General features: G+C 32.7%; 1 protein-coding gene and 2 long non-coding RNA genes across 3 annotated transcripts in view; 1 reads left to right on the top strand and 2 right to left on the bottom strand.

The window, feature by feature from the left end:
- Positions 1-23,642, bottom strand: part of LOC141454592 (uncharacterized) — a 319,464-nt gene that overhangs the window by 37,630 nt on the left and 258,192 nt on the right. The gene's annotated exons all lie outside the window — the stretch shown is intronic.
- Positions 1,894-12,317, bottom strand: LOC141454599 (uncharacterized). The gene is made up of 2 exons (XR_012458815.1): positions 12,073-12,317; positions 1,894-4,864 (listed from the first exon to the last, which is right to left on the bottom strand). It is a non-coding gene; the product is annotated as an uncharacterized lncRNA (long non-coding RNA).
- Nos (Nitric oxide synthase) overlaps positions 12,502-23,642 on the top strand; it is a 229,640-nt gene continuing 218,499 nt past the window's right edge. The window contains exon 1 of the mRNA XM_074128934.1: positions 12,502-12,717. The gene's annotated coding sequence lies outside the window, so the exon portion shown is untranslated. The remainder of the gene's footprint in view (positions 12,718-23,642) is intronic.

Below are 23,642 nucleotides of genomic sequence, written 5' to 3'. Positions count from 1 at the left end.
TATTTTAATTGGATATTATATGCAGAATGAAGATTTTCGATAATCTAATTCTTATGTGAAATATTTTTTTAGAATTGATCAAATTGATGTACATAAATTTTGTGATAAATATTTTGTTAAAAACTTTACATTATTTGAAAATAGTTCTAAATATATCGTAAAGTGCAAGTCATGAAATTTAACTTTGAACCTTTTATTTATCGAAAATTCTAATTTTTATTGTTAGCTTCGGGTTTAGTTATAAATAAATATTACATTATTTGTTATTTTTAATGTATCTTAAATGTATTTATGAATTGTTTAAATTAAATATAAGTACAATAGTGTGATCCTATTTTTATCTAGGAATTCGTTTTTTCCGTGAGTGCTTAAAATGATAGAATTGAAACTAAATGTTTCAAGTTGAATTATACCAATTTATGAAAAAAGTTGAATCCTATCATTTATTCATTTATTTTTAGTAATTAAATAAAAATAAGGTGTCGACACTGTGAGTTTGTTATAATATTAAAAAATAGTATTAATAATAAAACAAAGAATTTGTAAAAAAGAGTACAAGAATTTATTTGTTTAAAGTAATTTATGTAAATTTTGGAATAATAAAGTATATATATACAAAAAAAAAATAATCGCTTTGAGTAAAGCTTTAATGATTTGGGCCAACGAATTAAGTTTGATTTTGGAATAGTTTTAGTGCAAAATATAAATTAACCCCACCAAATAAAAATATATATAAATAAAAATATAACCGTCTTTGGAACTGGTCTGTTTGTAAGCCAATCTCAACTCAAAACAGGGAAATCGTAAAAAAACTTATATTATTTAACATAAGATTTACAGATTAAAATTTTTCGGAAGTGAATGACCTATCCCAAGAAGCTTCCTGAAATCGTTTTCTTTATCATTTTATTTTTTTCAATTAGACCTTGAAAAGGTTTTATCTCGTACACTCTTTACTTCTTATCAGCGTACTTCCGATCTCGGGATTGTCTACTCGCTAGCAGATAATCCGTTACTACAGAATGAGTAATTAACTCTTTTGAGAGAATATTAGAGGTTGCTTCTTCCTGCAAAACCTCAACCTGTAAATCCTTTTTTAAAATTTTCTTTGACATATTTCTTGAACTTATTCTTCTTATAAGACAGTTACTTTATATGGTAAAAAGTATATTGAACCAAAGCAATGTTCTTTTTGATCTGACTGCATCACAGGAGAGGAAAACGATAGATAGAGCAATAGACCATATTTCACTTTTATTTGCCTTTTTTTAGTTCCTAATTTGTACATGCCAAAACATAATGGGCTATGATTACAAAACTATCAATCATTTAAATCCTAACAACAACAAAACGTAATCTGTTAGAAAAATCAAATGGTGCAACAAGAAGCACACCATATTATTTGTACTTTGGCAAGCAATGCAGTAATTCTAAATTCGGCAAATTTTTATACATTCTAATAACAAACACTGTTAACCAAAAGCAAGACTTAGAAGCTTACAAATAAGTAAGTGTACAGATCTGGATTAATGGAACAGTTTAAACTTTACAAGTTAGTACCAGAATGACTATCATTTCTTCTTCAATTTCTAATTTATTCGATAATAAGTTATAATATTTAAACTTTCTAATTCAACTGATTAATTATTTGTTTTTAAAGTACCACAACATATCGTTAATTCTTCATTAGCTACAGACCAAGACCTGTAAAAAAAATATGAGTCTGTGTCTGACAAAAGGGCGCAAGACGGGCAAGGGAAATTACTAGTTTTAATTTCTTTTAGTAATATAAACAAGTTAAAAAAAAAAAGACCAATTCATCGATATAACTTCAAATGAAAAGGAAAAAGTTGATTTATTGTTTAAATTTGTTAAAAAAAAGTATTCAATAAATTAAAATTACTTATTATTTTATTGTAAGCTTAAGTACACTTTCTACAAATAATACGTCTACTTTAACACAATTTTAGAAAGTATAATTAAATAATTAAGTATTGTGTAAAATTAAATACACCTTGAATAAAATAATTAATTGATTTGAAGTACTTGGTGCTATCAATTGAACGTTTTCGCATATACATATTGAATAAAAACAAAAGTTGAAGGTTTCACAGAGAAAACTTTTTAACATCGATGGATTATTATTATTTTTTAATTCCAATGGAACTGTGTACATGAATATTTTCCAGATTTTATTTATTGGCACGAATGATCAATTTTCGGCCAAATAATTATATTCAATTATTGTATTGTTGATATTATATTTAATTATAAATACCTGTTTGATGTGACATCAATTTTAAATACAGAAACATAATAAAGATTGATTTATGTAAATTTTGGTTTATATTTTACTTGTTTTATGCTTTTGCATAGTATTTCTTTTATTTAACCCAGTTGAGAGCTCAGTGAAGTTTGATTGCAAAATGACATCTTATTTAACAACAAAAATTTAGGAATAATGTAATTTTACTTAAGTCAAGAGCCTAAGTCTAAAAGCCCTCATAACCATTTAGCCCACACAATTAAATACAACCCATCTTAATGCTGTGTTTACTGTAAGGTTGCGGGTTGAAAGATTTAAAAAAGTCTTATTGTACAAGAAACGAAATTAATACGAATTACTTAGATACGAAGAAGCGATAATTAGTATATGAATTACTTAGCGTGATGAACGTTATTGATCTTAAAGGATCAGTATTTCTACAACAAGATATATTTATATATTGGCCAAGGATGAGAGGAAGATAGGCAGAACAAAATATTCAGAAGGAATTTTAAACTTCTTACCTCTTTTAACCACTAAGACAATTCCAACTCTTGTAAATGTAATTCCACAGAACGTCACCTCTATCGTCAACTTCGATGTAAATTTTAAATTCAATTTCTGTTCAGCTCTCAATTTACAGTATAGTTTGCAGTAGCAATGTTTGTAACATATGTGACTGCATTCACTAATGAGGAACCTCTTGACTTTATAACTAATTAATCCAGAATTACTAACTTAGTTAACAATGTGAGCGTTAGTTTGAAAACTAGATTTGCGTTACTTGCTCTAACTCATCCGATCATAAGTCTTGATAGCTGAAGTCCAGACTCCACTGATTAAGATCATTCAGAATTTGCATTTCTAATGGTATTTTTTTTTTATCTTCTACTGGTACCTTTCTTTATCATATCTCTTGCAGTAAAACAATCTGTACTTGAGTAAAAACGTGTACGTGTAATTATTTAAAAACTTGTTAATTTAATTTCAATAATTTTATTTTTTCCTGGAAAATTGATTTTTCGGAAGGATCCACCTTGTTAGCTTCTCTCTAGACCTGGAGTGACCCTTAAGAACAAGTTATTGTAGCTCAGCCTACATCATGTTTAATAATTTTAAGTCAAGTACTTGACAGAATTTCATATTTGACGGAAATTGTTAACTGTAAGTGCGATGCAACCGAATTCTATTATTATTATTATTTCTTCTAATTTTCGGTAAAACAAAAAATTCTTCCTATTATAAGTTTCATCAATATTTTCCTTACAAGTCTGATACTCCATCTAGACATATGATTACCACAGAATCCGTGCAATCGATTTAAATGAAATGAAGTAAATTAACGGTACAGAATGCTACGATCACTGTTAGAAGAAAATATTCCCAACAATAAAATACAACTGTATATTTTACTACTAGCCAGCATATGGGCGTACAGACTAGAATACTATTATACGACGACTTGCCAAACGAAAAAACAGATATCGCATTCAATCCCTACATTTCAAAAACCTCTGTTTTAAATGTCGAACCTTACCATCCTCATCGAACTGAAAATTCTGATAACTTTTATTTGAAAAACTTTCCGAAAAAATCAGGGCCTATAGATCTAAAACTGAAACCATAGTTCCCTAGTTTCCACACCACGTTAACCTTCAGCAGCAAACCTAAAGATTGGAATTAGGGGTTTAGGTCCCAAATTATCTAAGAAATTCCTGCTCTGCACAAGTTTAAATGAATTGATTTTCTAATATTTGTCAACACAACTAAGAAGGGTTTATTGAGGCACGTTGTTGTTGGTGCACCTCTAGTGCTGTTTGATTTGAGTTCGAAATTTGAGAGGAAGCTTGAAGGGACGAGCTTTTCTCTCGAAAGAACTGAAATTTGAAAGAAACCGCCCTTCACAAAGACCGTATACGCTAAATACGTGCCAATTCTTCTAACAGTCAAACCTTCTTTGACAGGCTCAGGTAATGCATGGGTTTTACTTAGTTTTCGATTACCTGTCCTGAAGCCCACGGATCGTCCCATTTGCTTCTCGTCCTTGTCTGGAATAAATTTGGACGAAAGACTAACCATGAACTTTTTCACCTATCTCTAGCCAAGGATTCATATTTAGCTACGAATAATTGTGCAACCAATTTTGTGGGCTTCACAACAGCGACATTTTGTTAAGCTGTAACGTCTCAGGTCATTTGATCTTACCATGAGAAGGAGCATAAACATAGTTATAGTTATTTAAACATAGTTGGAAGGTTCCAAGGCCTGACACGCTGCGATTTCGTTTTTTCTTGTGCATATTTTCTTGTGTTTCAGAAACACTATACTTTTTTCGAACTAAGCAATTTTTAATAAAAAACTGTTTTACAACTAAAGTTCCACTTAGCGACAATGAGTTTACAAACATGATAAGGAGCGTAAACATAGTTATTTTAATTGCCTTTTAAGAGTCTGTCTAATTATTACTTACATTAATCATTACTGTCCTTGTCGATTCACCGTGTAATTATCTCATGAAGCTGTCATAATTATTAATTTAAAACAGTACATATGTTTCTTGACCAACGTAAAAAAGTTTGAGCATATTAGTCCATATATCTAGAAAGCAATAGTGTATATTAACAGAAGGCTAGATACAGATTTTATTAGTTAAAATTTTTTTCTTATTCTTTGGAGAAAATTATAGATCTCTCGGCCACCGGACGCTGTAAATGCAAATCGTTTTATGTCAATGCTTTTTAATTATTTTTTTATTCATTTTCGAACAGAATGAATTCTTGTCGACAATCTCTTTGAAAAGCATGTCGTAAAAATGCCAATGGCTAACTACTACAACCGTTAAACTTATTTTAATAGTTCTGGAGAGGCACTGACCCTAATGACTAACATCAGACTTTATAAAAAAAGACAACAAATTTATATACAATTTATATTGAAGATTAAATGATTTTTAATGGAATATCATTAAGTTTTTCTCGGTTTACTAGTAAAACTTGTATAATGTACATACTCGTATATATAATTAAGTCCAAACGATAGCCGAAAGCTAAAAAAAATAGACAAAAAGATTCGAAACTTTTGACGTTTCAAACAAATTGATGTCCTTCTTCAAGAAATGGGACGGATGGTTAAATGACAAACTGCAAGAAGCTAAAACTTTACGGAGATCAATTTTCTCGACAAAACCCTGTGATGAAACTATCTCTTAAATGGATTAACCTCTGAATTTTTTTATTATTTTTAATCCCTTCTTACTAAGTAAACTAAAACGTCCGATACGACAGTTGTATTAGGAATATTATGAAGGCAAATTTCGCCAAAAAATACTACAGCTTTCAAGTTACAACTTCAGCCATTCATAAGAAAAGCTATAACTTTAATTTGAAAATTATTTAGAGGAAATTTTTTTGAATGGATGATTGATGCTGTCCTCAATAATTTTACTAATGTATGGAATTACCTATAAGTTATTACTAAAAGTATGAGTTTGAAGAAAATCAAATTAAAAAAAAAAAGATTTCGAGACTAGATTCTCCTAAAATAACACACCATATGAAAGTCTATATTCTTTGTAAGAATATCTAATATTCTTCCCATTTTAACTATCCATTTAGACGATGTTTTCATTTGGAAGTAAGATTTATTTTTTTATTCACTTACTTTGTACAGATCTTGTTATTCATACTCCCAAAATTGTTTTTTTTTTTCTTGAGCCAAGGAAATAGTACATTTCCTCGTTTATATGCACCCATGTAAAGCTGTAATGTATATTTAGCACATTTGCATATGGCTTATAAATGTTGTTGAAAAATGAAGACTAGCGGACCAAATGGTGACATTAGGATGTGGTTCACAACTCATTTAACTTTATGAGTTACTCTTAAAGTGGCTAATATACTTCGTCTTATTAAACTTCTTTTTTTATTGTTATTATTATTATTTTTTTAAATTATGATTTGCACACTTCCAACGAGAGAGCTACTTTTTTTTTTGCTTTGCACGATTTCAGACTCTTAGCTTTCTTATTTCGCCCTAAAAAAGTCATCTAACTGGCTGTTAGTACAATGAAGAAAAACTAACTATGTCATAAAATCCCTGGATGTAGTGAAGGCGAACCTAATAGGAATACATGTATATGAGAACCTTTATGGCAAAGGGATCGTGGGATAAATAATAGAACAAATCTTTGTTTAGTTTTTTCTTTAAAAAAATGACGAATAAAGAAGTGATTCATTTATGCATCATTGCCCGGTGGTAATACCTTAAATTATAAATATATCGAACCATTCAATAAAATCCAAGGCATAAGACCGAGAATTGAACCGAATACCACAATACATATAAGCTTTACAGGTCTCGCCTCTAACTGCTCGGCTACCGTACTATTATTTTATGTGAAATAATTTGAAGCAGTTCTTTTCTTTGTTAAGGCCTAGTGACTAGGGTTGTTCCCTTCACGAGGAGGAGGAATCTGGGTGGATTGGAGCAACCAACTCTGGGGGGAGTTACTATCCCCCTGTCCATGGAGGCCAAATATCTTGGGGTTATCTTCGATAAAAGGCTTACATGGAATTCACACATAAATATGATTTCCCACAAGGCTAAGGTTTCCTTAGGATGCTGCAAAAGGCTGTGTGGGAAAAGTTGGGGATTAAGCCCTAGGATGACGCTCTGGATCTATAAAAGTGTGGTTAGACCCATGGTGTCACATGGGGCGGTGGCGTGGTGGGCGAAAACCTTGCAGATGGGGGGAATCCGAACACTCAGTGGTATTCAAAGGCTGGTTTGCCTGAGTGTCGCTGGGGCCATGAGGACTTCCCCTACTGCGGCCTTGGAGGTTTTATTAAACTTGCCCCCATTGCACATATATATTCAAGGCGTTGCAAAGGCCGTTGTCATTAGGCTTATGACAGGACAAGCCCCCATTACCGTTAGGCATGGAGGAGCGTATCAAGAGTTATATGAGGAGCTGGAGGCCGACCCAATTCTGGGCCTGCCCTCGGACTTTATGACTCCCAAATATAACTTCAACAAGCCTTTCAAAGTCTGTATTGGGGACCGGGAGGCTTGGAAAAGTGGACCCCCAGTTGTGGGAGATTCAATGTGGTACACAGATGGCTCCAAGTTGGAGGAGGGAGTAGGAGCGGGAGTGTACGGGGCGAAACCGAAATGTAGCTTTTCGGTTAGCCTAGGAAAACTAGCTACAGTTTTTCAGGCTGAGCTAGCTGCAATTAGGTTCTGTGCTACCGAGATTAAAGGGCGAAGAATTATTAACTCTAAGGTCGTAATTTTTTCGGATAGTCAGGCTGCTCTACGGGCAATTAGTTCCTACCAGGTCAATTCAAGGCTGGTTTGGGACTGTCTGGGTGCCCTGAAGGAAATTAGTGACCAGAATATGGTCTTTCTAGTTTGGGTACCTGGTCATTCAGGACACAGGGGGAACGAAGTGGCAGATTTATTGGCCCGGGAAGGCTCTGCGGGACACTTCGTTGGCCCGGAGCCCTGCTTTGGGGTTTCGAAATGTGTTAAGTCTGCGGCCATCAATGCATGGGTGCAGAGTAAGGCTCAGGAGTGGTGGGTTGCCACCACTGGGCTGCGACAGGCGAAGGAGTTCATCAGAGGCTACTCGCCGAGGCTGACCGCAGAATTAATCCGTCAAGGCCGTGGGGCTATAAGGATAATTGTAGGCCTATTAACGGGCCACTGCAGGCTCAGAAAGCACATGCATCGCATGGGCCTGGCAGATGATAGCCTTTGTAGGTTCTGTCAGGAAGAGGAAGAAACGGCACTACACGTGTTGTGTCAGTGTGAGGGGCTCGTATGGCTAAGGATGTTACTTCTCGGGGAGGAAAAACCAAGGCCTGAGAGCTTTACCCAGGAGCCACTCTCCAGAATTAAGAGTCTGATTAAACGGACGGGTCTGGAGGGTGAGCTCTAAAGCCGGGGAGCCACAATAGATCCGTAGGGGTCGCGGTGGCGCAGGCCTTGAGGCCACCCAAATTTAATCTAATCTAATCTAAGGCCTAGTGAAGTTGAACACTTTTCACACATTACAAACGTTTGTGATTTGCAGTTAGGTATCAAAGCATCGCAACCCTATGCCATTCCAAATTGGGAAATGGTCTACTCGAACAATGGTGTGGAGACAAAGGAGCTATGTTGCATTTTTGTTCTTTTATTTTCGATTGCTTTTTGCATACTAGATGATCTGCCTCTCTTTGCACCACGTGAATCTCCAATGACCATAAGTGTTCGAGCTATATCTACCCCTGAATGCGGATAAGCTCATGAGATGCCGTATTGCACCTTCAATCCAGTAACCATGCGTTCACAAGAGTGACTTCCAATAAATAGTAGAACAACCTCATATACCACTTTTTAGATCTCATTTTTATTTTATACCTACCAAGAATGCTGTCAAGAAGGTTGACACCGCCCATGTGGCGGTTGTACTTCATTACGACAGCATCAACATTTTTGAGGCAAGGTACATCAACGTTTTTTGCTTCTTGTCATACCTGATTACTTACTGAATTGGAGGATCAGTTCCTATGAATGAGGAGAGAGAATTGTTACCATTTTATTGCCTTTTCAAGAAACATTAATTATTTCTGAACCATTATACTCAGAAACGAACTGCCTATCCTGCCTCTTGTAAGTTTTTTACTATCAGATGGGATTCTGTTTCGCCTGACAGTTCCAAGAGTATGAATACTTCGTTTAGCTAAATAGCTGGTAACGAGGTATAATAGTTACCAAAATATAACTTGTGGAAACAATTTCTGGGTATATCCCGAGCCATTCTTCTGTGTGATTCTGATCAAACTAAAAACTAAACCTTAGTTTACTATTTAGTAATTGGTGTTAACACTAGATAGCACGGGCACCCTGTTTAGGTTAGTAAGTATGAAAGCAGAGGCAGGTAAATAGAATTCAGAGAATACAAATGAGCTGGACATTACTCTAGGTTTCCCACGTACCTCTAAATTGTCTCCCTACCTTTTTTAAATCTCCCAAGGAATGGGAATGCTATTTTACGTGAGTACCTAATTTTTTTCATTTGTTGACAAGAAGTAATTCTGAAAATTCTTATTAGTAATTTTAATTGTAATAATTAAAGTAAAGCTATTTTCTGATACAATGATAATTGATATGTAGATAAGAGAGCATGCCATGTCATGTCCATGTAGTGACGGTAATCAGATAAATCTCCTTCAGCGGAAAATTTAATCAGTGTCTTTTAAGTAATTGCCGTTGGAAACTTTGTTTATAACTGTAGGGAAAGTAATTAAAGAATTAAATTACGTTAAAAATAGAATTTGGAATTCATAGTGGCAAAGTTTTTTTGGTCAATGTTTCGAATTAGCTTTAGATACATAGATCTATGGTAGGACGAAAATTCGAATATTTTTGGTTAAATTTATACTTTTTAAATAGTATAAGTACTTAAAGAATATAAATAAATACATAACATTACCAAATTTATAACTTACTCTAGTTTGTGCAGAAATGAACTAATTTGTCAGTCATCCAACAAATTATTTATATTATAATCGTATTTTTATTTGCAACGATATTTTTGTGAAAGGCCAATTTATAGAAGAAATAACAAAAACCTTGGAAAAGAAAAAAGAACAATCACTACAGGAGTAGGGCGGACTCAAGGCCTACGCCACTGCGACCCCTTTGGATTTATTGTGGCTCCCTTCACTTTAAAGCTCACCCTCCAGACCTGTCCTTTTAATCAGATTCTTAATGCTGGAGAGTGACTCTTGAGTAAAGCTCACAGGCCTTGGTTTTTCCTCCCCGAGAAGTAACAATTCAGACCTAAGATCCTCAACAGTTCGAACAAGTGGACGATATCCTGCAGGAGAAACAACGTAAGCATCGTGAACCAGTTCGACCAAAGATCTTGAAGCTAATTTCCTTACAATCATAGAACGAATGGGTGTTTTCTTCTCAATCTAACAAATTCTACAAGATGGCTAAATTATGTTTAGATGACTTCTTGAATTTCAATGGCCAATAAAAGATCCAAACCATGTCCAATTGAAAAAAAAACCAAAAAAAAACGCATAATAATCTTTTCATCAACCACTCCGGATACACTACCCTGCATTAAAAATTGGTAAAACTCAATAAACTTATTTACAAATTGTTTATACAGAAACTGGAAGGCGGCAGTGCAAGGCACAGCTATTAACGAACGTTCATTGAGAAACCTAGTAGTACTAGTAAGTAGCGCCAGTAATACTTCGGAGGTGTAATGGAAGACTCAGCGTTTTTAGCCGCTTTAATTTAAAATAAGACCGAAACTTTATTGTTCAAAAAATAATCCATTGCTATAAATCACTTTCAGTTTTGTTATCATTTACTTGTTGACAAGAGTCCAATCCAATCCGTGTAGATAAAAGATAGCTTTCCTATAGAGAAACCAACTTGAAATAATATACATCACTCCTACAAAGATTTTTTTTTATAACCCTAAAATCGTTTAATAACAGTATTTGGACCAATAGTTTTTTTTCTCTCTCTCTTCAACAGTTAAACGAACTAAAATAACGAAGAATTGCCATTTTAGAATTGTAATTTTTATAATGATTTGTCGACATTATTAAATTTTTGAGTTTAAATTCACTGAAAATGAAACTTCCGAGTACAAAATGTTAGACACAATAGGATATCTCTGGAGTGTAATACATGGATTCCCTAAAAACCAAGAACATGACTTTTAGATTGGAAGTAACAAAATTAGTTACCTTTGAGAAACACTACAGTAAACACCCAATTCAATTACCTGATTAAATTATCCTAACCGCTGAATTATCATACATTTTCTCCTCAACCAATGTTTCTCTCTTTGAATCAAAATTAATAGTAGCAGAGTAGTTACTTCCAAACCAATTTTAAACTAAATGTATTCTTACAAATTAAAGTTAGAAATGAACGTCACACTCACCTAAATTTCCATTTCAGATGTATACAAGTTTGCTTCATCTTAACCGAGATCCAATTTTCTACTTTTATTACTTTTACATCTAATATATTTTAGAGTTTTCTAACTATTTATTAGTTCTACCTGACTAGGATACATAATTATCTATTTCAAACTGAACTTTCTAGATTAAAAAACACTTTCAAAAAATCATCAGGAGTGACTCACTTGTCTGTACTATTACACTACTATTCACAATTAATATTAATAATTATCGCTAATTTTAATTAATATTAATTACTATCAACAAATCACTACAATAACTGCAAGTGTTTAAGGGTTCTTTTGGTTCCAGCAATGACTTACTTGGATTGAAAGAAGAAACTTTGAAAATAAGTTTTAATTTTTATAAATAAGAGAACATTTTATTTTTCACACTTATTTTCTCACCTAGTAGTAAGGAAGTATTGCAATCGAAATAACCAATTACCGATATTGAGTTTTTATCGAAATATAAATTTGGGGTCTCCTGAACTTGAGAAAATATCTTTAACACATTTGAATGAAAACATTATCTCAAAATTTGAATTCTTATTTGTTAGTATTCTCGCTTCAGATTCTAAGGTTACAGGTCGAATTCGTCAACCAGTAGAACAACTTTACTAAAGCTTTTTTTTTTTTTTTAGTTATTGCGATTTCTTATTTTTGAACTAAAAATAGTAAACTTTGAGTACAATTTACTCACTTAAGTGTCTGGTACTTTCATTTTGCCCAAAATTTTAGGGGGTACTTGATTTTGATATTTTTTATTTTTCACGAAAAATAAAATCATGGTTTTATTGATTTTTATTAAACTCTATTTAATACTTACCCGCCTGATACCGTCCATTTTTTATCGGAACTTTTGTCCAGAAAAGTGATATTAAAAGACTTATGAAGTAGGTTCCAAAGGGCAGTTATATCACAATCTCACCCATATTACTTTTTACTTACAACTCTGAGAATAATTATAAGAATTGAGTGTGGAGGTTCTCTTTTTGGTTATCAAGGAGGTAATATTATAGAATCCTTGTAACTTGATTGCCATTAATGGCATTAATAAATTGTCTTTAATGTTAGTTCAAAAAAAAGATTTCATTTTAATATTAAAATTAAATGAGATATACATTAAGTATTTCATTTTGGAATGTAATATTAACAGAGCATAAAGTATGTAATTTAAAATCATCAAGATGGCATTACTTCTTGCCCAGTCTAATTTCCAGTTCGTGGCGGCCATTGATATGAACTTTAAGTTTTGTGATAAACGTAATTAGTTATTAATATTTAAGAACTTTAAAGTTTCTAGTTTGAATAATTGTGATAATTGTATTAAATATAGTTTACTGTTATTGTTTTATACATTGTTTTGTGCTTTTAAAGTGAATGAGGTGTTAGTGCCAGTTAGTAGTGGACTGTGAATTCAATTTGAATCTAATAAGCTGATACTTTTAGAACAGTTCATTCTATACATAAGGTAATTTTCATACAAATACTCAAGTTCCTTTTCAGTTTAAAATAAGAAATGCTAGACAGTTATTAGTCAATTAATCGATTGAAGGCAGAAAATGTTAATAGCCAGCAATTAACTAACAAAATTGCATTGGTACTGTCATTAACTGAACAACTGAAGAAGATTGTTAGTCAGTCTTTCTGTAGAAAGTAAATTGATTTTTGAAAACAAATCATGTTGAAATGATTTGCTCATAATAAATTAAATTAAATTTTTAATATCTGTTTTGCAATAAATTTCATTCCCTAGTGATAGATTATTAAAGTTACAATTAGTGCACTCTGGTGGCATTTATCGATATTACTATTATGTAGAATAAAATTTGAAAATAATTTACTTTATAAAAATATTTCAAACTAATTTTTAAGTACAACTAGAGAAACTGATTATCATTCAAATGGAATGTTCGATTAATTTTAAATGCCAAGTTTTCGGCCAATTTCAAGTTATGAAATGCCCAGTTGTAACACTTTAAAATTAATTACTGAACAATTTATGTAGGCCTAAAACCTAATATATTGGTACTTCTTTTAATTTTTCTTTGGCAAAATAGATTTGAAGAGTTAATTATCATTTTCCGATTGCATTTTTAGGACGGTTATGATGTTTTATTGTAGTATTTGAGCTTAATAAATCATACATTTTTTAAAAAATAATTTTTTATTATATTTTATCTTCAGCTAACATTTTTTTTTTCTGTTTTAGGTAAGATTGCATTAACTGAAGATTTTCTTTTTTTCTTCATGTTAGAGTAAGTAAAATGTTAGTGATCATAATTTTGAAATTATATAAAATTACTGGAAGGATATGTGTATCTAGAAAGATATGGATTTTACGTCGGAAATAATCGTTTCAAGTTTAATCGAACGTCGGTGCTTCCCTTAACGTTCGAAAAAGCATGTGTTTAATTGAAATTTTATTACAATGATATTTATGTAATTTTACTACATTAAATATTCATTAATTTTGTTTATAATTTATTACAAAATATTTGTTCAGTAAAGTGTAGCCTGCCATAAAGAATAAGTCTATTATTACAGCGAACTGGCATTCTACCGGACTGCCCAACCACCCCCTCTCCCAAAAGTGCCCTTAATCGAATAATTCTAGAAAAATGTTTTCTATAAAAGTTATAGAACTATTTAAAAGCTATAATTATATCAAGTTTGAAGAAAATCCAATCAGCGGTTTTTGAGAAAAAGTTAAAAAAGTGAAAAATCTATTCAGTAAAGGGGAACTTCCGGTGAACCTATTTTGACCAAAAATTTATTGTCACATCCGCTGGTGGCACTTGAAGTAAATATCAAATTTGAAGTTTCTGTGATTTTCCATTCCCGAGATACAGCGGATAAACTGACTACAGAGCAGTAAAGTCAGTCTAAACCTAAGCGATCAAGGCACGTTGGGTTAGAGAACAGCAATTCCAGGAATCACTGGATCTGTAACCCAACCAGCCTTAGCCGTGCTTTTTTAATATTATATTTCTCTCATTTCTCTTTAACAAGCCGAATAAGATCGGTTATTGTCGGCAACTTTCGGTTCAATTGACCATGACAATTTCCATTAAATTTAACATTTAATATGCACACTCACACGACTTTATTTTACTTTTATATCTTATCAAGCCGAAGGCGATCGGATTTTGTCGGCAACTTTCGGCTCTATGATTATTAACTTGATTTCCAATTTAATTTTTAACATCTAATGAACACACTCACATGACTTTTATTCACTAATTAGGTTTTCTTGTAAACTAGAACTTTTACCGAATAGTTGTTACCTTAAATTACAAAATACGTTCTTATTTTCTAATATTTTATTTGTACGATATGATCGTATAATTGTTGATGTTTCCACTTCAATCGAACTGTGAGATAAATAATAAAAATCTTGCATTTCAGAATAATGTATTATTAGTTAAAATACATTTAGAGTCTCAGATGTAAATATATCTACATTTGGAGGCGTAAGAAAATGATAGTTTGGAGTTGAGGACTCACGTCTAAGTTGTTTATATGATAATTTACGTTTCTCTCTCTAAGATTAGGGAGAAAATCCCCAAACTGTGCACTCTTGAGAGGGATTGGTACAGGCGCATACGTTATTTAACTGTGCTAGTGTGTTTTGTATGTGAGTCTGAGTAGGAGGAGAATGAAAATGAATGGTAAGGGGGATGGGGGGATGATCTGGTTAATAACGATGTTAATGAATTCCCCTAGTAGAAGGGTGTTTGCTTTAAATATTCCCCTTGGAGTAACGCTTCCTCAGTAACACAACCAGGCGGCAACATCCCCACAACAATTCTCAATAACCGACTATACTGCACACTAACAGATTTCAGACTTGATAAAGATCTCTCTTCAAATGGTTTAAATACCCACATATTTATCAAACCATTGTCTGTTATTTATTAGATTTATTTCTTTATTTTAACTTAATTTGTGCGTCAGTTTCTTTGAATCTTATGATAATATAATTAGCGAAAAGTTGAATTTACCATTTTCGGCTCAGATAGCCATTACTATTAAAGTAATTCCCAATATTTAATATTTAACATCTAATTTGCACACTCACACGTCTTTCTTTTACCCTATATCTAACAAGCCGAATGAGATCGGTTTTTATCGGTAACTTTCGGCTCTATGATTATTAATTTTATTTGTTAATTTATGAGTAACAAATTGAATAGCCGAAATTTATGTGTTCAAAGAAGGACTGAACAGATGGCTTTTACACATTTTTCTATCATCATGGATGCTCTTTTAATGTAAATTTTAGCTTAACACAACTACTTTTTGGAATTTATTGATAATATGCATTTTGATTGTTGATGCACACACTCGGACCAATTTTCAAAAATCACTTTTTCTTACTCAAGGGTTTTCAACCAGTTAAGCGTGTTTGACGTGTATACAAGTAAAACCAAATCTCTATTACGGTGTGTTCGACGTGTATACTCATTGTGAAAAATATAAAATTGCCATTAAATATAAAAACTCGAAATTTTAATAAAATACAATAAGAATATTATTTGGCAGGTAGTTTCCTTTATCTTACCAATAGAACTGCCAAGCATTTTATACGGAGGGAGGAGCCAGCAAAATGATAAGTGGTTGGCACATGTTTGCTCTCCGCATTAGAGATTGGGGAATTAGGCCCACAAATAGAAGCTCTCAACCCTTGTGCAATGCCGTTTCTACCTTAGACCTCAGAACGAGCATGATTTCATTTTACACATAATACAAAGCTCTTTCCTACCTTGTAAAAGCTCTTGCGTGCGTAGTTAACTAGGGCAATTCATACGTGAAGACGGTGCAAGATTTTTGAATAAGCACAGAAAGCTCTGGTTAATCTCAAGCCCCTCCAGAGATTGCAGAAAAAGTCGCTTGCAGTGACTATTACGACTATTGTAAACTTTTGGTTGTTTTACCTTTGCGTTCGACACGTGTATACGAGGGTCGTTTGAAAAGTCAGTGCAAAAATAAAAACTACTTAATTTTTTGGGGTAAACCTTTATTATTTTTCAACATAGTCTCCTTTTAGGCTTATACACTTCGTCCAACGCTGCTCTAGTTTGTTGATCCCTTCCGAATAATAGGATTTGTCCAAATCTGAAAAATAGCCATTCGTTTCTGCAATCACCTCCTCGTTTGAATAAAATCTTTTTCCCGCCAGCCATTTCTTCGTATTGGGGAACAAATAGTAGTCCGAGGGAGCCAAGTCTGGAGAATAGGGGGGATGTGAAACGAATTGGAACCCTATTTCCATTAATTTTGCGACAACAACTGCTGAGGTGTGAGCTGGTGCGTTGTCGTGATGGAAAAGGACTTTTTTGTGGGCCAATCGTGGGCGTTTTTCTTGCAGCTCGGTTTTCAAACGGTCCAATAACGATGAATAATATGCACCTGTAATAGTTTTACCCTTTTCCAGATAGTCGATGAGGATTATTCCTTGCGAATCCCAAAAGACAGTCGCCATAATCTTTCCGGCCGAAGGAACGGTCCTCGCCTTTTTTTGGCGCAGATTCCCCCTTGGTAACCAATTGTTTAGATTGTTCTTTGGTCTCAGGAGTGTAGTGATGTATCCATGTTTCATCCACAGTGACGAAACGACGCTTAAAGTCCTGCGGATTCTTCTGGAACAGCTGCAAACCGTCCTTACACGATTTCGTTTTTGGTCAAGCGTGAGCAATCGCGGCACCCATCTTGCGGATAGCTTTGTCATGTCCAAATGTTGATGCAAAATATTATGTACCCGTTCATTCGAGATGCCCACAGCTCTATCAATCTCACGCACCTTCACTCTTCTGTCATCCATCACCATATCATGGATTTTATCAATGATTTCTGGAGTAGTAACCTCAACAGGGCGTCCAGAACGTTCAGCGTCACTTGTGCCCATATGGCCACTCCGAAAATTTTGAAACCACTTATAAACTGTTCTAATCGAAGGTGGAGAGTCACCATAATGTTTATCAAGCTTCTCTTTAGTCTCCTGAGGCGTTTTGCCTTTCATAAAGTAGTGTTTAATCAACAAACGAAATTCTTTTTCGTCCATTTTTTGAAAATCACTCGACTTCCTCGATTCAAACGAATGCCAAACACAAAGAAATAGACCGATCTGGCTGAAACTTGGTGTGTGTTCTTCCAAGAGATGCTACTAACTAAACATAACCTCCATACGCGCCAGTAGCGCTATCTCTCTGACTTTGCACGGACTTTTCAAACGACCCTCGTACATTGTCATTGTCGTGATTTTAATTCTGCACACTGTGCGGGGGTTTTTTAAAAACTAAATTCCACACTTAACTGGTTTCCGGTTGCAAAACTTCCTTTTTGACGAGAAGAAAGAGGAGTTAATAGTTTATAGGATCTTAATTTAATTTCCACTTAGCCATTAAATTCAATTGAAAAATTTATTTTAATAAAGCACCACCATATTTTCTATGGCTTGATTGAAATCACTAGAAATAAAAAAAAAGAAAAATTATTTAATATTATTTTTACAATAAAATTTTGATAAAACTCACATGGCGTCCATGTTTTGTCCAGTTAAATTGCTTTTCTATATCTTACATACACTTTTTCAAACAATAAGTTTACTAGAGCGAGAATTTCTCATGAATAACGGCAAAATAATCAGAAATAGAAACTGGCTAGAAATAATCTTGACCTTTCAAAAAAGAAGCTGCAGGAGATAAAGATTGAAAAGTCAATAGATTGGTTTTGCATTTTTGACAGTTCGATGATCATGTGAAGAAAGTGTTTTTTTTTTTTTTTACTTTTTTTTAAATTGAAATTTAATGGTTACCGGAAGTAACTACCTCTGAAGCTGTATTAAAACCGGAAGTAAAACAATGTTTTGAAAATAATTTTTGTAAATAAATAGTCGTAATAAATTTAAACTTTCCCTTTGTCCTAGAGTATTGACTGTGTATCTGTGGAGGGGGAAGTTAATTTATTATTGAGGTGAAATCCACCTGCAAATTATAACAGTTTCCCCCCTTTCCACTTTTCAACAAATAAATTTCATTCGGATTTCCAGTAATTTATGCACTTGAAATAGATCCAAAAACCACAAGCTCCAGTTCACCTAATTCTTCCCACAATACCGCACAAAAGATATTTTTACTATGTTGCCTAGACTGATTAATTAATATTATTCAATAAATCTTTAATAACATTAAAATGGGAACAACATTAATGTTGGTATCAATGATTACCACTTTAAAAAAAAGCTCATTATAAAATTTTATTTTGGTTTTAGAAGCTTTTTAGTAAATTAATTAAATGGAAATGCTTTAATTTCGTGGTGGGTAACCTTCTAACTGTTATATACTAGATCAGGGGTGAGCAACCTTTTTAATCAATGGGCCAATTTAAATTTAAGTTTTTTTGGCGGGCTGCACATAGATTAACTCTTATTAATAATTTACGAAACTTCGTATCCGTATTGCATGTTTGAACAAGCCACCGACAAGTGTGTATCTCGTCACAAAAAAATCGCGCAGAAGCGGCGCGTTCGTATTGCATGTTTAAAAACGTCGTCGACAAGTAACTCGCCATAAAAAAATATTTCGGTTTAGTATGTACTACCAATTTTATTATAATTAATTTTATAACAATATATTGATGGGAGAAAGTCGATAAAATAAATTCAATTTTAGAAATGCTTGGCGGGCCGCGTGTTGCTCATCCCTGTCCTAGATCAATGCTTATTTAATCATACACTCAAACCTGTTTTTATGCGATTTTTTTATTTGTGCGTTTTTTTTTTAGCGATCTCATAGTTTAATTACATATTGAACTGACAGTGTTTTTTCTAAATCAGGCTCCAAAAGGTTTTGCGAGATTCGAAGTAGCTGCCAAGCCTCGTGTCTTGATTTCGTTTAAAAAAGCAATTGCTAGTTAAGGTTATGAGTTATGTTATAAGTGAGATTTTTTTTTAATATTGTTTCGAAAACTATTTCTTATAGGTTACTCGTGAAGTTTTATGTGATTTTTTATATGCGTTTTCTTTTATGCGGTCCCTATCTACAGCATTAAAAATTTGTTTTTTTAATATTGTTTCGAAAACTATTTCTTATAGGCTACTCGTGAAGTTTTATGTGATTTTTTATATGCGTTTTCTTTTATGCGGTCCCTATCTACCGCATTAAAAATTTGTTTTTTTAATATTGTTTCGAAAACTATTTCTTATAGGTTACTCGTGAAGTTTTATGTGATTTTTTATATGCGTTTTCTTTTATGCGGTCCCTATCTACCGCATTAAAAATTTGTTTTTTTAATATTGTTTCGAAAACTATTTCTTATAGGTTACTCGTGAAGTTTTATGTGATTTTTTTATATGCGTTTTCTTTTATGCGGTCCCTATCTACCGCATTAAAAATTTGTTTTTTTAATATTGTTTCGAAAACTATTTCTTATAGGCTACTCGTGAAGTTTTATGTGATTTTTTATATGCGTTTTCTTTTATGCGGTCCCTATCTACCGCATTAAAAATTTGTTTTTTTAATATTGTTTCGAAAACTATTTCTTATAGGTTACTCGTGAAGTTTTATGTGATTTTTTATATGCGTTTTCTTTTATGCGGTCCCTATCTACCGCATTAAAAATTTGTTTTTTTAATATTGTTTCGAAAACTATTTCTTATAGGTTACTCGTGAAGTTTTATGTGATTTTTTTATATGCGTTTTCTTTTATGCGGTCCCTATCTACCGCATTAAAAATTTGTTTTTTTAATATTGTTTCGAAAACTATTTCTTATAGGTTACTCGTGAAGTTTTATGTGATTTTTTATATACGTTTTCTTTTATGCGGTCCCTATCTACCGCATTAAAAATTTGTTTTTTTAATATTGTTTCGAAAACTATTTCTTATAGGCTACTCGTGAAGTTTTATGTGATTTTTTATATGCGTTTTCTTTTATGCGGTCCCTATCTACCGCATTAAAAATTTGTTTTTTTAATATTGTTTCGAAAACTATTTCTTATAGGCTACTCGTGAAGTTTTATGTGATTTTTTATATGCGTTTTCTTTTATGCGGTCCCTATCTACCGCATTAAAAATTTGTTTTTTTAATATTGTTTCGAAAACTATTTCTTATAGGTTACTCGTGAAGTTTTATGTGATTTTTTATATGCGTTTTCTTTTATGCGGTCCCTATCTACCGCATTAAAAATTTGTTTTTTTAATATTGTTTCGAAAACTATTTCTTATAGGTTACTCGTGAAGTTTTATGTGATTTTTTTATATGCGTTTTCTTTTATGCGGTCCCTATCTACCGCATTAAAAATTTGTTTTTTTAATATTGTTTCGAAAACTATTTCTTATAGGTTACTCGTGAAGTTTTATGTGATTTTTTTATATGCGTTTTCTTTTATGCGGTCCCTATCTACCGCATTAAAAATTTGTTTTTTTAATATTGTTTCGAAAACTATTTCTTATAGGTTACTCGTGAAGTTTTATGTGATTTTTTATATACGTTTTCTTTTATGCGGTCCCTATCTACCGCATTAAAAATTTGTTTTTTTAATATTGTTTCGAAAACTATTTCTTATAGGCTACTCGTGAAGTTTTATGTGATTTTTTATATGCGTTTTCTTTTATGCGGTCCCTATCTACCGCATTAAAAATTTGTTTTTTTAATATTGTTTCGAAAACTATTTCTTATAGGCTACTCGTGAAGTTTTATGTGATTTTTTATATGCGTTTTCTTTTATGCGGTCCCTATCTACCGCATTAAAAATTTGTTTTTGTAATATTGTTTCGAAAACTATTTCTTATAGGTTACTCGTGAAGTTTTATGTGATTTTTTATATGCGTTTTCTTTTATGCGGTCCCTATCTACCGCATTAAAAATTTGTTTTTTTAATATTGTTTCGAAAACTATTTCTTATAGGTTACTCGTGAAGTTTTATGTGATTTTTTATATGCGTTTTCTTTTATGCGGTCCCTATCTACCGCATTAAAAATTTGTTTTTTTAATATTGTTTCGAAAACTATTTCTTATAGGTTACTCGTGAAGTTTTATGTGATTTTTTATATGCGTTTTCTTTTATGCGGTCCCTATCTACCGCATTAAAAATTTGTTTTTTTAATATTGTTTCGAAAACTATTTCTTATAGGTTACTCGTGAAGTTTTATGTGATTTTTTATATGCGTTTTCTTTTATGCGGTCCCTATCTACCGCATTAAAAATTTGTTTTTTTAATATTGTTTCGAAAACTATTTCTTATAGGTTACTCGTGAAGTTTTATGTGATTTTTTATATGCGTTTTCTTTTATGCGGTCCCTATCTACCGCATTAAAAATTTGTTTTTTTAATATTGTTTCGAAAACTATTTCTTATAGGTTACTCGTGAAGTTTTATGTGATTTTTTATATGCGTTTTCTTTTATGCGGTCCCTATCTACCGCATTAAAAATTTGTTTTTTTAATATTGTTTCGAAAACTATTTCTTATAGGTTACTCGTGAAGTTTTATGTGATTTTTTTATATGCGTTTTCTTTTATGCGGTCCCTATCTACCGCATTAAAAATTTGTTTTTTTAATATTGTTTCGAAAACTATTTCTTATAGGTTACTCGTGAAGTTTTATGTGATTTTTTTATATGCGTTTTCTTTTATGCGGTCCCTATCTACCGCATTAAAAATTTGTTTTTTTAATATTGTTTCGAAAACTATTTCTTATAGGTTACTCGTGAAGTTTTATGTGATTTTTTTATATGCGTTTTCTTTTATGCGGTCCCTATCTACCGCATTAAAAATTTGTTTTTTTAATGTTGTTTCGAAAACTATTTCTTATAGGTTACTCGTGAAGTTTTATGTGATTTTTTATATGCGTTTTCTTTTATGCGGTCCCTATCTACCGCATTAAAAATTTGTTTTTTTAATATTGTTTCGAAAACTATTTCTTATAGGTTACTCGTGAAGTTTTATGTGATTTTTTATATGCGTTTTCTTTTATGCGGTCTATATCTACCGCACAAAGACAGGTTTGAGTGTACTTGGGTGCTGGCTTGAGTCTTAATAATTAACAACTGACATAAGGGAAGTACTCCCATAGAATTAGGGAATATTCTTGAAAATTGAGACTTCAATCTTGAGCATCCTTCTAAACTAATTGAACTCCGCATAATGATAATAATAATATGTTGACGCGCCTTAAAATAATAATAATTAGAAATAATAATAATGGCTTTTATGATAATAACCAAAATATAATTATTTATTTGCCATAAGTAACAATGACAATAACTGGCACCACTAAAAACTCACTAATTGAGGGGAGAAGTTACCCAGTGATAACACTCCCTAAGTCGTCTCCGAGGATTAGCTACTCTCTTCAGAAGAGAGAAAATAGCCGAGACCACTGGCTGATTTTAATCGTCTGGGAGGATGATCTGGATCGGTGATGAGATGATAAGTGGCGGACAAAAGATGGATTGGAATGAGACTGATGAAGTTCTGGATGAAAACTTTTATAGGCGAGTTCCTGCCAATCTTTGGACCTATTAACGGGAATTTTCAAGACTGTGCGGATAGTTTAGATTGGAAACGTAAAATGGAGCTGTTTAACGATAGTGCGGAGAAATTCCAATTGAATTCTGTGAAGATTGGAGCGTTTCGTTGAAGACATAAAATTTGAATGTCCAAAAACTATCCTTTCAGCATAAATTTACAAATAATTTTGTAAAAATGAATTTAATTAAAATAAAATAAAGAATATATCTAAAGGGGATACTCTGTTTGTCCTCTCTGTAGAGTGGGTGGTCGGTTAAGGATCAAAAACGAAAAATTACAACTTTTAAATTTCAAATTTCATATTTAGGTACGAGGGTCGTTTGAAAAGTCCGTGCAAAGTCAGAGAGCTAGCACTACTGGCGCGTATCGAGGTTATGTTTAGTTAGTAGCATCTCTTGGAAGAACACACACCAAGTTTCAGCCAGATCGGTCTATTTCTTTGTGTTTGGCATTCGTTTGAATCGAGGAAGTCGAGTGATTTTCAAAAAATGGACGGAAAAAAATTTCGTGTGTTGATTAAACACTACTTTATGAAAGGCAAAACGCCTCAGGAGACTAAAGAGAAGCTTGATAAACATTATGGTGACTCTGCACCTTCGATTAGAACAGTTTATAAGTGGTTTCAAAATTTTCGGAGTGGCCATATAGGGCACAAGTGACGCTGAACGTTCTGGACGCCCTGTTGAGGTTACTACTCCAGAAATCATTGATAAAGTCCATGATATGGTGATGGATGACAGAAGAGTGAAGGTGCGTGAGATTGCTAGTGCTGTGGGCATCTCGAATGAACGGGTAAATATTATTTTGCATCAACATTTGGACATGACGAAGCTATCCGCAAGATGGGTGCCGCGATTGCTCACGC

This window comes from Rhodnius prolixus, unplaced genomic scaffold (assembly GCF_049639745.1).
Source record: "Rhodnius prolixus isolate KJV_2025 unplaced genomic scaffold, Rpr scaffold_9, whole genome shotgun sequence".
In the NCBI taxonomy this organism is placed as follows: Eukaryota; Metazoa; Arthropoda; class Insecta; order Hemiptera; family Reduviidae; genus Rhodnius; species Rhodnius prolixus.
This window is presented reverse-complemented; position numbering and strand designations above follow the sequence as displayed.